At 36.6% G+C, this 12,824-nt stretch overlaps 1 protein-coding gene across 1 annotated transcript in view; it reads left to right on the top strand.

Moving 5' to 3' along the window:
- TENM3 (teneurin transmembrane protein 3) overlaps nucleotides 1-12,824 on the top strand; it is a 1,604,633-nt gene that overhangs the window by 279,815 nt on the left and 1,311,994 nt on the right. Inside the window, exon 2 of the mRNA XM_060778662.2 lies at nucleotides 7,357-7,410. The gene's annotated coding sequence lies outside the window, so the exon portion shown is untranslated. The remainder of the gene's footprint in view (nucleotides 1-7,356; nucleotides 7,411-12,824) is intronic.

Below are 12,824 nucleotides of genomic sequence, written 5' to 3' on the forward strand. Positions count from 1 at the left end.
CCATCAATAATGTCAAGGCAGTCTTAATTCCATATATATATATATATATATATATATATATATAATGTTTGTTTATTTCTCACATTTCTATCCCGTCCTTCTCAACCCCCGAAGGGGGGCTCAGGATGGCTTACAATGGGCTCCATTCCGAAGCCATTACATAACAAATTACAAAATTAAAACCACAATTAGACATGAAAGCATAAGCCATTGTTAAAACAGTAAAACAGTCTCGTCAGGCATATCATCATTCCAGTCACATTGCCTTAAAGTGCTGCTTGCATCTATTGTCCAAAAGCCTGGTCCCAAAACCATGCCTTTAGGCTCTTTCAAAAAACTAGGAGGGAGGTGGCCGATCTTACCTCAGTTGGGAGTGTGTTCCATAGGCGGGGGGCCACTGCCGAGAAGGCCCTGTCTCTTGTCCCTGCCAGGTGCATTTGTGCTGTTGACGGGAGCGAGAGCAGGGCCTCCCCGGATGATCTTAGGTTTTGAGGTGGGACATAGGGGTGGATGCGTTCGGACAAGTAAGCTAGGCCAGAACTATATAGATCTTTATAGGTCAAAACCAGCACTTTGAATTGGGCTCAGAGGTGAACCGACAGCCAGTGGAGCTGGCACAACAGGGGGGTGGTATGCTCCCTGTATGCCGCCCCAGTTAGTAATCTGGCTGCCGCCCATTGAACTAACTGAAGTTTCCAAACCGTCTTCAAAGGCAGCCCCACGTAGAGTATGTTGCAGTTATCTATTCGGGATGTAACCAGAGCGTGGACCACTGTGGCCAGGTCAGACTTCCCAAGGTATGGGTGCAGCTGGTGCATGAGTTTTAACTGTGCAAAAGCTCAGAAAACCATTTGGATCCATAAGTCTCCTGGGGCGGACCATTTTAATGTGTCCACCACCCCTGTGGAGGTAGGTAGGCCCAAGAAGTCTAAACCTGATCAGGTGGTGGTCAGTCCATGGCAATGGAGCAATGGTGAGTTCCTCCACCCTGCCACATTCTTCCCATCCCTGACAGAAGACCAGATCAAGCGTGTGTCCAGCACTGTGGGTGGGACCAGATACTAATTGGGACAAGCCCATGGTTGCCATGGCTGACATGAAGTCCTGAGCCACTCCTATATAGCCCCAAAATATGATTTTTTTTATTTTTACTCCCTTCCATGATATAGTGCAGATGTGCTGTGTGCAGGATAAATTAATGGCCATCTTTCTTACAGATAGAGAAAGGGCAGAAATGTCTTGATGATACAACTTTGTGTGGCATAATAAGCTGCCCCACCGAATATTAAAAATAAATAAATAAAGCATAGTTTGATGAGCTACTGCTGTACTTGTTAATTCTGTGTTATTAAAGCTATTCCATAGGCTCACTGCACCCTATGGACAGCTGCTGAGAATTTGCTCCTCAAAGCTTTTTCAGTGTTATTTTTCATAGAGATAGGAAATGAACCAATTCAGAGTAAACATTCTGCTTGTTCTTAAGGCTGTCAAAGTATCTTTCAAAAACTTCCATGGGAGTGATATTATTGGCAGCTTAATAATGCATTTTCCCAATCACTCAGCATTGGCAATGATTTTAGCACTATCTCATCCAAGCCATAAAGAGGGTTGCTAGAATTTATATGTGCTCCCTTGGCTTTCTGGAAGAACTACATCTGATTACTGCAGCTACAGGCATGAACTCTTTGAAATGAATAATATATTAAAGGCAACTGGATGGGCCCAGTGCCAAATAGCTATGCTGCTGAGCCATTAGATTGCTATTAGTGCCGAAATAGTACACCTGGAAACTCTTGGTTTAGGCTGTGATGTGACTTAAGGTCCTTTGTGACAAGTTGCCAATTACATTTTCCTGATCATGTTTGTAAAAATAATATTAGGGACTTTATTCCTAAAAGTGAATTATAATGTAAAACACCCTGTCTTTTCCTGGCTGTGCTGCAATGTTTCTTTGCTACATGATTAATAAGTAGCACCACTTGTATAACATTGTGGTAGCAAAGCTGTGGTCTTTTCTCTGAATCAGAGTTTAATTGCCAAAATTTAGGAGCTTTGTAAAATGTAGGGTCTTTGTAATAGTCTCCTCTTGTCAAAGCCAAGACATGCAAATATATGTTAGAAGCATGGCTTGAGAAAGGAAAGAGAAGGACATAATCAAATTTATAACAGGGCTTTTTTTCAATTTTTAAATGAAATTTAGTATGTTAAACCTGGGGCTTCATGAAAAGAGAATTTCAAGGGGAAAAATGAAGAATAGAGTATCAATGTAGGGACCTTTTCAGACAGGCAGGGGTAAAGTGTGGGACAGTGGGGGACAGCAGGACAATAGTTAATCACTTCAGAATACATCGGAATTATGAACTTGCTTTATACTATGGTTTGAAGTGTGTATATCCATTTTAGTTTGTTTGAAAGTAAGTACAGTTCCTGATTTCCCAAATGCAGTAGATTAGAGTTTTCCAAACCTTTCTTGATTGTGACATGCTTTTTAGATGTGCATCCTTTTGTGACATGGTAATTCAGTTTTACAAGCAAATTTATTAGCAAATCAGATAATATATACATTTCATATAATATTTACTATATTAATGAAGTTTTGAAATTTTTCCTTTACACTTTTTACATACTACAACTGATTCTTGTGTAGTTCCCTCTATAGTCACTTCATGTGGTTCATTGTCAACAGATTTTCTTGTCTTAATTAAAAACTTACCAATTTGAGTGGTAACTAATTACTGCAACTCAGTGAAAAAAAATCACATTATAACAGTTATAACAGTACCTACACTTGGACAGCACCAGCACTTCACTTCTGTAGTGATTAAACCTCTCTGGACATTTTTAAACAGAGGTTGGATGATCATCCAGGGGTGCTTCGATTGTGTGATGCTTCCTGGCTAAAGGGGGTTGCCTTTGAAGATCTCTTCCAAAACTAGTAAAGTATAGACTGTCAGGGAGTCAAGTGGAGTCGCCTTCTCTGGACTTCTTTGTGTGGTCTCTAGCTGAAGGGAATTGGTCTGGATGCCCCTTGAGAGTCTCTTCTTCCTCCTCTTCTGCCTCCTCCACCTCCTCCTCCTCCCTGGCTGTGGCTGGGGGTTAATGTTTAAGAAGCTGCCATCATGTGAGTCAAAGAGCTGAGAGTAATAAGGAGGAGGAGGATGGCAGGGCCTCAGACTTGGACTTGATACCTTCCAGTGATCACCACCACTGTTGCTCATGCTGCTGCTACTGCAGCCTCCTCCAGAGGCAGCCAACATGTTCTTTCCAAGAAACTCCCTGGCCGCCTTTGCTTGTGGGGGCGGGGAACCGGAGGGGGGGGAAAGCATTTTTCATGTGAGCCAGCTGTGTGGAAGAGCTCTGTAGTAGACTCTCAGTTAAACAGCACCCATGGGGATTGGTAGATGCTACATAAATGTAATTTCTAGTTGCTTGATAGTTACTATTATAAATAGACTTAACGAATACTATACCTTATATCATGCCATAAACTCTGTTTTGACTTAATATTAATATTGACACACAGTGATTTAAATATTGAAGATGTAGCTTCATTTGGCATAGTTCTATTGCATTATACATAGATTTTAATTGTTATTTAAAGTATTAATCCTTTTAAAAATCTGGTTGCTTGAGAGTTCTGTTTGCTTGAGTTTTGGCTACCCGAGAGTCTATTATAATTATAATTTCTTTTAAGTGTTAATTTATGGCATGCTTTTCTGTACATGTGACGGGAAGAGTTGAAAGATGTGGTTGGTGCATATCCTGTATTACTAAAACAAAATGTTAGTATTAAAGTACAGGCATAATCAAAATGGCATGAAATTCTAGTCTTGAAACGTTTGTCAAAATGTAGAACACAAGACATTTCCTTTTTACTACATCTTCCAGAGCTCTTCCAGTAGTATAATCCCTAAGAATGCCCAAAAAGTAATGTTTCCAAAATTTGAAATCATGTCACAAAGAAGCCTGTAAGTTACAAGATATATATTTTATTTTCATATTAACCCAGCATTCATAGAAGCTTACATACTAATTTTTACATACCCCGACATATACATCAAAGAAAGAACACACTCATTTTCAAATCAAAAGCGACTTGGTAAAATGATCACAGATACAAAAAATTATGAGTTGAGGAAAAATGAAAAGAAACCTTTATATTCACACTGACTGTGGTGTCAGCGTTGCTACAATTTGTGTGAATAGAAACATCATCTATATGTCTTTTGTTGTCAGCAAAACAGCAGTAGGAAAGTATTTCAACTGATTGGAACAGACACTGTGTCCTAAAGCTGGATATTTAATCTGTCACTTGGCAGTTTCATAATTCATTGTCCTATATTGAATAGAATCTAAGTAGTGGTTTCTCGGAAATGTAATTTTTAGGTTCTAAAATAGTCTTTTTGATTTGGTTTGCCAAAATAGAATACTGTGAATTGAAGGCCGTTTGGAAGAATCATTCGTTTCTAGATTATTTTTGACTATAGTAAATGTTTAATTTCTTTTCCCCTACCTAAGTACTCAAAATATGACTTGTATATGTGATGACTCAACATTATCAAGAAATACTGAAATTATCTCTATTGTCAGAATGTCTTACTTGCAAATGCTTCATTCAGCATTTTACATTAAGTTCTGCATATGCAATGGACTAATTTATCTCTGCATTTAAAAATGATCTGATAATCCAGCAAGCAATCTTTGCCGGCAACTATGTATTTTTTTATAAAATCATAGTGTCATCAATTTACATTGCTTTCAGGTAGAGTCTGATGCAAAATATAAATAAATATTGGAAAAATGAATTATATTTGCTGGCATTGGTATGAATTTTAAAAACAATACAGACATGGCATCCCTTTTCTTCCAATTTTTTTTTACCACTGCTCTTCAAACAGGTTCCAGGGGGACATATACACTGATCACTTAGGTTGGTGTGTAAAACCATCAGTCCCATGGTGGCTAAAGCCTGCATATGACTATTCCATATAAACCTGGCTTTCCCATGTATTAAACTAACTCAGGGGAAAACCCAGATCCTGAAGTAGGATTCAGGCTGTCCTCTGATTTAGGACCTGTTGGGACAACCGAGCCAGTTCCTAAGCAGAACCAGCCACAGCTGTCTTGACAGCCATGCTACACACCACCAGGTCAAGTGGGCAAGAGAGGCGGGATGGCTGGCCCCTTCCAACCTCCTTAGTAAAGTGCAAGGTCTGACAGCCTTCTGTCTGTACAGTGATCATGTCATGTGGAGTCAGCTTCAACATGGAGGGTGTGTGGGGGGGTCCCTATTAGGGTTCCTGCCCAGTGAGACTGAACTATCTCCTGTATGGCTGGGCATTGGAGACTACCAGATGCCTCAGAGGCAACATAGAGAGTTCCTTTAGGACAACCATTTGGATGCAACCAAGCTTGCACTATGCTAGATCATGCCTACATTATCAGTCCATGTAAAAAGGGACCAAGAGTAGATATTTTAATTTATTTTGTTAGTGTAAGCCAATATTTATCTTTATATTACTTTTATTAACCTTCAACCAAGTAGTAAGTAAAAAGTAAGGAAGAAAAGAAATCTTCCACTGAGTTTTTTAACAGGGATATTTCTGACCTCAGTGGGGACTTCCATTGTATTGCGGAAATTAAAAATCCATATGCTCACAGGACTGTTTGTGAGTGTTGAATCAAGAATATTCCATAGTACCCAAAATACTCTGTCACAAATGTTACATAAGTTGGAACATTTCTCTTGAGTAGCTGTGACACTATTAGCTACTGAGACTCCACTGCCAAGCCTGAGAGCAGCCCAGCTAGCTCAGGACAGGAGACTGCTGAGCAGTGGGATGGGCGGTACACCAACAAAATCACTATTTTGGCCCAGTTACCCACCTACAGTATTGGGTTACATGAGAGTGAACAAGTTGAAACTTAATCCAGACAAGATAGGCATGTTCCTGGTCAGCTGCATAACAGATCAGAGAATAGGTATTAAATTTGTGCTGTTTTCATCATCTCTGAAAATCTAGATTCATAGTTTGGGTGTATTCTTGGATTTAGCAATGAACCTGGTGATCAGGTATATATTTGCACAATTAAAACTAGTGTTTCAACTGTGCTTGATGCTTTGGGACATCTGGTATGACCACACTGACAGATGTTTTACTTACTTCCCATTTGAATTACTGTAATGCACTCTATAAAGGCTGCTCTTGAAGAATGCTTACAAATTTCAACTATTCAGAAGAGTTGCAGCCAGATTGTTAGCATGGATTGACTACAGGGTGCTTCTAATTTGTTTATTACAGCATCTACACTAGTTGGAAGTCCGGTTTCAGGCATAATTTCAATGAACTATAAATATAAGTCAGAATAGATATTACAAATGTTTACATAAATAAATCAACCAATTGCATCAGCTGAGAATGGGAAAAGCCGTTTTGCTCAACATTGTGACATGTTTTCTAAAGCAACATGGTATTTTGGGAATTGGGATGGAGAGGCAGGCTGAAAAGGAGAATGGGTGCAAGACACAATATATTCATAAACTTCGTCTTGTTCACTTTACCACTGGAGAAAATGCAAATATATTCACTTCAGGTATATATCTAATTTTTGATGTGATAAATGGACAACAAAAATCTTGCTTCTGCCAAGCAATTCTGCAAAGGGGAAATTATCAAACAGAGAAAGACCAATGATGGATGTAGTAGCAGAACCTCTTGTTTTTTCTCCCAAAGCTTGTGACAGAAACTTTATGGCTGCCTGATCACTATTTTGCATTTCAACACAATGCTACTTCATTACAATAACATTGCTCTTAACATCAATTCAATGCATCTTGAAAATACAATGGTCAAATGATGAAAGATATGAACAAACTTTAAGGGTCTTAAACTGAAATAAGCAAAATATATAAACACTGGCCAGACCTTGACCTGGTTCCTGCACTTTATGTGTCACCAACTGCATGTGTTCACTTCAAGTCCACCTCTGGTCAGAACATTGCACGATAAGATGAATCGAAGAAAGAGGAAAGCATTCCAGATTTCCAGTTAATCTACTGAAAAAGTTAATCCCAGTGTTCCTCCTCCTTCATTTCTATATTCATCTGAATTTGTCCAAATTCCTTAAGTGACATTTCTTGGCTCTAAGAGTACTAATGCTCTCAGTATTAAGACATAGTTTCCAGTTGCTCTGCTTTTTTGTTCTTAATTCATAGAATGAAATGAAAATGGGGATATTATTGTTACTATATTTCTTATTTATGGGCATGAAAATATTCTTATTAGCCATGGACAGTAATTCTGGGTTTATTGTATTTTAAATTAATGTGTTTGTGTTATTTTGTCTTTTTAACAGGCAATAACTTCAGACCGGCTTTGTGAAAATGTTTCGCACTACAGGAAAATAACAGTAAGTGTTTGTGTTTGCTATAACTTGTTTTAAAAAGATAGTATCGCATATCTGTCATCATAGTTATATGAATATTTTTTAAAACTGCTATGACTAGCTTATTATGGCCTATCTTGTTATACTACTTTAAAATTATTTTTCTCCATAATTTTAGTGGCTCATTTTTAAGATCTTTTTAACTGATATGGCAGAGTGACATGTTGGTTTCATTATACAATCTTTATTATTTAAAATGCACTCAATAAATGCCTTGTGGTCCTTGTCCTCCTCTCCCTGTTTCCAACACAATGTTTAATTTCTGTTTAAAGGCATAAGGGGAAATGCTAATGTTTTCACAAATACAATGCAAGGAATACAAAGACAATGAAATACTATTTCCCTTGTATTTAAATAGCAGCTTTGGGGTAATAGATTCAAAGCTTGGCAAGTGTGTATGTGTGTATGGTTAGTGGTTGGTAAAATGATACAATACTAAGACAAGAGTAGATTTTACAATTATTTACAGTAAAACACCTGCTGCTGGAATAACATTGTGCGTGTGCGTGTGTGTGTGTGTGTGTGTGTATACACACACATTTGTTATACATCATTTGTTTTACAGTAGACACATAATATTCAGTACAATCTACAATACATTAACTTTTTGGCATCTATTGTTGTTTTCACACTTATACATATTTTCTGTCCCTCACCACTGTGTTCCCCTCCCACAAGCCACTCCTTTTATATATCATCCATCCAAAATTTCATTTCCTCTTGTGGAGGTAATTTTCCATCTTTCTTTTTTTTATCTTTTTCAATAAATTTTCTCCATACATCATCAAAATCACTTTGTTTCCAAATCCATTTTTTTAAACTTTTAATTTACGTGTCAGCTTGTCATTTATTGCCAATTTCCATATTTCATTATGCCACTCTTCTATTTGTATATTTATTTCCAGTTCCTTGCTATAAGGAGTCTAGCTATTGTTAGTAAGTTTGTTATCACACCTTTGTCCGCTTTTTTCAGTTGTTTATTTTTATATAATGATAATAAAGCTGTACTAGAACTTTTTTCTATTTTAATATTCCTACTTCCATTTTTTATTTTTTTACCCACTTTTTTCAACCATTATTCTAATTGTATGCAATGGAACAATGTCAATTTTATTTCTCTAAATTCTTCCATAATCATTTTCTTCTTCATTCCAATGTTTATCCAAACCCCTATTTTGCCTAAGTTTTTTCCCTTAATTTTTTATCCATTATACTTTTTAATTTTTTTAAAAAAATCTTTTCCATTATGATTGGAGTTATTGTTGAATATCATTGATAAGAGACACATAATTGTTTTAAGCAATAGTGTTTATTGGTTTCTAGGGAAATCTTTACATAAAAATTAATAGACTAGTAATGACTCCCTGACAGAGAATAGCTGTGGGATCAGGATGAACAACTAAGGAAACATATTCATTTCTTATTAACTTCATAATAAAGCATATTTGTGATCATAGTTATCATACATGATATTAAACATGGTCATTTCTATCATAAATATGTTAAACAGGCACATTCATGAAACATATTGCCATGTAATTAAGAAAAGGCATTATATATTTATTCCAATCCAAAATTTTGGAAAATGGCAGCTGATACCAGTACCAGCTGGCAACCAATACTATCAACATAGGGTTGTCAGGGACTATTCATTTTCTTTTGGGTTTTTTGCATAGCAAACATAATAGTTTTATAGTATAAAATGGCACAATATATTCTGAAAAACATTATGTACACTTCCTCCTGTTAGATTGCACTAAACCCTGACCTCGAACAACAAAGTTTTTCCCAAAAGAGGCAGTATAAATGGATAAATTGGTTGGTAAATATAACCCTGAAAAATTTGGGGATGAAATGAAACCAGGCAACAACTGTCAAACTGAGGAAGATAACTCTTCAAACTTTACAGTCCAATAAATAAAGCATTTCTTATTCTTTCTCAGAATTGGCACAAACCATTCTCAGTTGACCTTTTTTTACACTCCCAAGTTCCAAATTAATTTCAGTAACCATTTTCTGAGTACAAACTGTAAAAACAATTGCTTCTATCCCCTTTCTGGATATAACTGCAGAAAAGGTTTGATGCATTATTTCTCTCACACACATATAGAGTTACTTAGGTTGAATGTCATATTTATAGCCTGCAATGATCTCCCACATGTATTCTGAAATCTTGAACAAAATTAGAAGATGATTTGGAGTTAAGAAACCTTGGAAAAGTTCTGTCCCAGCAAACAATTTCCCTATTACATTAGGAATATGAGTGCCATTATACTATAACCAACATATGTGTAACTTGATACTGTAGGAGTTGTAGACCCAAAAGACACATTTCTAAAATCAGCAAAATGTTTTGTGGTCTGAATTGCTGAATTGAAAGTCTGTATTACTTTCTGCTATGTTCCAAAAGGAAAAGGAAAGATTTAATATTTTCTACCTCTTACGCTTGAAAATACTTGTTTTGTGGATGTTATTGGTAAGCATTTCAGAACTGAATGCAATAGCTATTTATATTTTCTCTCTGTTTTTTTTTTCTTTCCAATTGGAAAAACATATTTTACTATGAGAAATTACCCTTTATTGTATTGTTATAAACATTTAAATGACTGCCGTTTACTGGATTGTGAAATTCAAATCGGAGGTTTTTATTTTGTGCTCTTCTTTATTCTAATCCTGTCTCCCGTAGTTGAAATTAATTTGTTTTTCACCATTTATCATAGCCTTGGCTTGACAAATGCTATACAGTTCCCTGCTGTTTTTGTTTCAATTTTTGTGTGCCCATAATATGCCAGAATGAGTAGTAGAATGTTTGCCCAGTCCTGAAGCACTTTAGTTTTATTACAGACACATTTGAGAACTGCAGAAAAGGATGTGGGTAGCGGGGGGAAGTGCTGTTCAGTTCTTATGTCAATCTGCATTAGCAATCTCTGCATATGTTTTTCTTTCCCCGTTTTGAACTGTGATTCTAGGTGCAGTGTATAATGTACATATTGCCATTATATCAAGATGAGGTTGTTGCTTTAAAAAGCCAACATTACTATACATTTTTAAAACGTGAGGATCAGTATACTAATGCAGAAGGAGAAGCAGATTTCTTTCATCTGTTTGAATGCTTGAACAGCGCCCAATGTGTTGCCTCTGTAGCTCGTGTTATACATCTCATGCAATGCCAATGGAATAAGGACTTTCTTTTTCCCTTCTGATGGCAGCTCTCTCTGTGGTACTGAAAACCTGTTGTGCATCCTTGGCCCTGAGATTTCATAATGAAAAGCTTAGACCTAGGGATAGTCTCTAGAGATGCCATTCAAATAAAAAAAACTTTCACAGAGTCTTACAAACGACACAAAGACTTGGGTTGCAATGAGAGATGAATTCTGGAGAATCTTTAGTAGCTGCTCCAAAGCATACATACCTCTTTAGTAAAACCAATGGTACATGGGTGTGGTGCAGTGATCTATTACCAGGACATTGCTCTTGCCCTGAGATTATTTTCATTATCTGTGGTTGATAGAAGAGAAAACATATCCAAATTTCTTAAAACCAATGTTTCTTTAGAGGTTTTTTTTTTTACCCCAACTCCATACAACAGATTTTTAAGTTGCATTAGAAAAGGAACCATAGCCAGTGGGGATTGTCCACTTTGGAGGAACAGTAGAAACATCTACTGGAGCATCTAATGGCAATATAGGACTTTAGAAAAGATAACAAAAGGGAAGTTCAGATAGATAAGGGCTCTATTTAGCCAGATAGAAGAAACTAACCTTTTTTAATGAGACATAACATGAGGAAAGCACAAAAAGACAATCTTAGAAATTATGTACAGTCATTATAAGGAAAAAACACCTGAATTACATGCCACGTTTTGTTGGGCTTGTGATTTTACACTTTACTAATGGATAGTAGAAAAATAAGAGTTCTGGCATTCATATTTCTTCTTTTACAGCAATAATGATAATGTGCCCATATTAAGTTACACAGACAGGAACCAGTTGTTCAGATTGTTAGAACATTGTGACCAAATGACCATTCATCCATCAGCTGGGAAACTTGCACTAGAGGAACTGAGGACTTGAAAGAAATGGTAATACATAGGGAAATTCAGTTCTAAGGCATTGAATGTAATCACAAAGATGCAAAAAAGAATGTTGAAACTAAAGTTTGGAATTGTGATGAGGAAAGCAGAGATACACATGAAATAATAAATGTAATTATGATGAATATGATGTCAACATCTAAGAATGATCTGTGTTTTCCATCTGTTGAAAACAGAAGCTTATATGTCAAATTCTGAAACATATTCAGAATTCTACTTGCACATCCGGCTTCTTGAGCTTGCTCTTTAGCTCCACTCATTGCAGCCTGTGAAGCAACATCCCTAAAGGGCAAGGACTCTTCTCCAGAGTACTAACAAATGAACTGTAATTCTCAAATGTTAGCATTTTAAACATCTAAAGGTCCTCAAATGGCATGCATTTGCCATGCATACGAAAGTCTTTGATTCCTGCTTATTATATATTTCAATAGAATGAAGTAGTCTTATCCCATGTGAACTCACAGGAATAGATTTCATGTTTGAGGTGGGAGATTATTAGATCAGAGAACAACCATCTGTTAGAGTCTTTAAGGTGTCTGAAAACCCTGTGTTATCTCATGAATATAAAATACCTGATTTGATATAATTTATTATATTTGGTAACTTTAAGTTTATATATAACATATTCCTTGATATTAATATAAAGTGTCTTACCTCCTATATCTTTCACTGTCGAAAATTGTTGTGGAAAAGCCACAATAACAGCACTAACAGTAACCAATTGCTGTATATGTATAAGCTGAGAGCAGCTTTGAAGGCCATAATTGTGAATTTTTACATGATCCATTGATAAATTGAGGGTTATTCCATTGAGAGGGGAAAGTAATAGGATCACCTAAGGTGCCAGCCACCAATGATTGCCACTGACACTTCCATCAAGCAATTCAAAAAGGCCGGAAGCAGTGCCATTGTGACAAGAATAGAAGGGTTGGTTCTTCCTGGATGGACTAAACTTTCACCTTTTGTCATTCGTCTCAGAAAAGTAGATGGCCCTATTAATAGGAGTAAGGTACAGTACTAACATTGACTCATGGATAAATCAACCCAGGGAAGTAGGAGTCGTATTTTTACCACACTTTCTAGACTTATACATGAGTATATGGGAGACTGTGTAAAATATCCTTCTGGATGGCAGTAATGGTAACAAACAATGTGGCCTGTTGTGTGATCAGAGTAATTAAAGTAAGCAGTTATTTAAATTTTAAAGCCTTACACATTACAAGTTCTGCTCTAGATCACTGGGTCCTGACTCCAAATGGCCCTTAGCTCAATGTTGGGATCACAA

This window comes from Anolis sagrei, chromosome 5, assembly GCF_037176765.1.
Source record: "Anolis sagrei isolate rAnoSag1 chromosome 5, rAnoSag1.mat, whole genome shotgun sequence".
NCBI lineage: Eukaryota > Metazoa > Chordata > Lepidosauria > Squamata > Dactyloidae > Anolis > Anolis sagrei.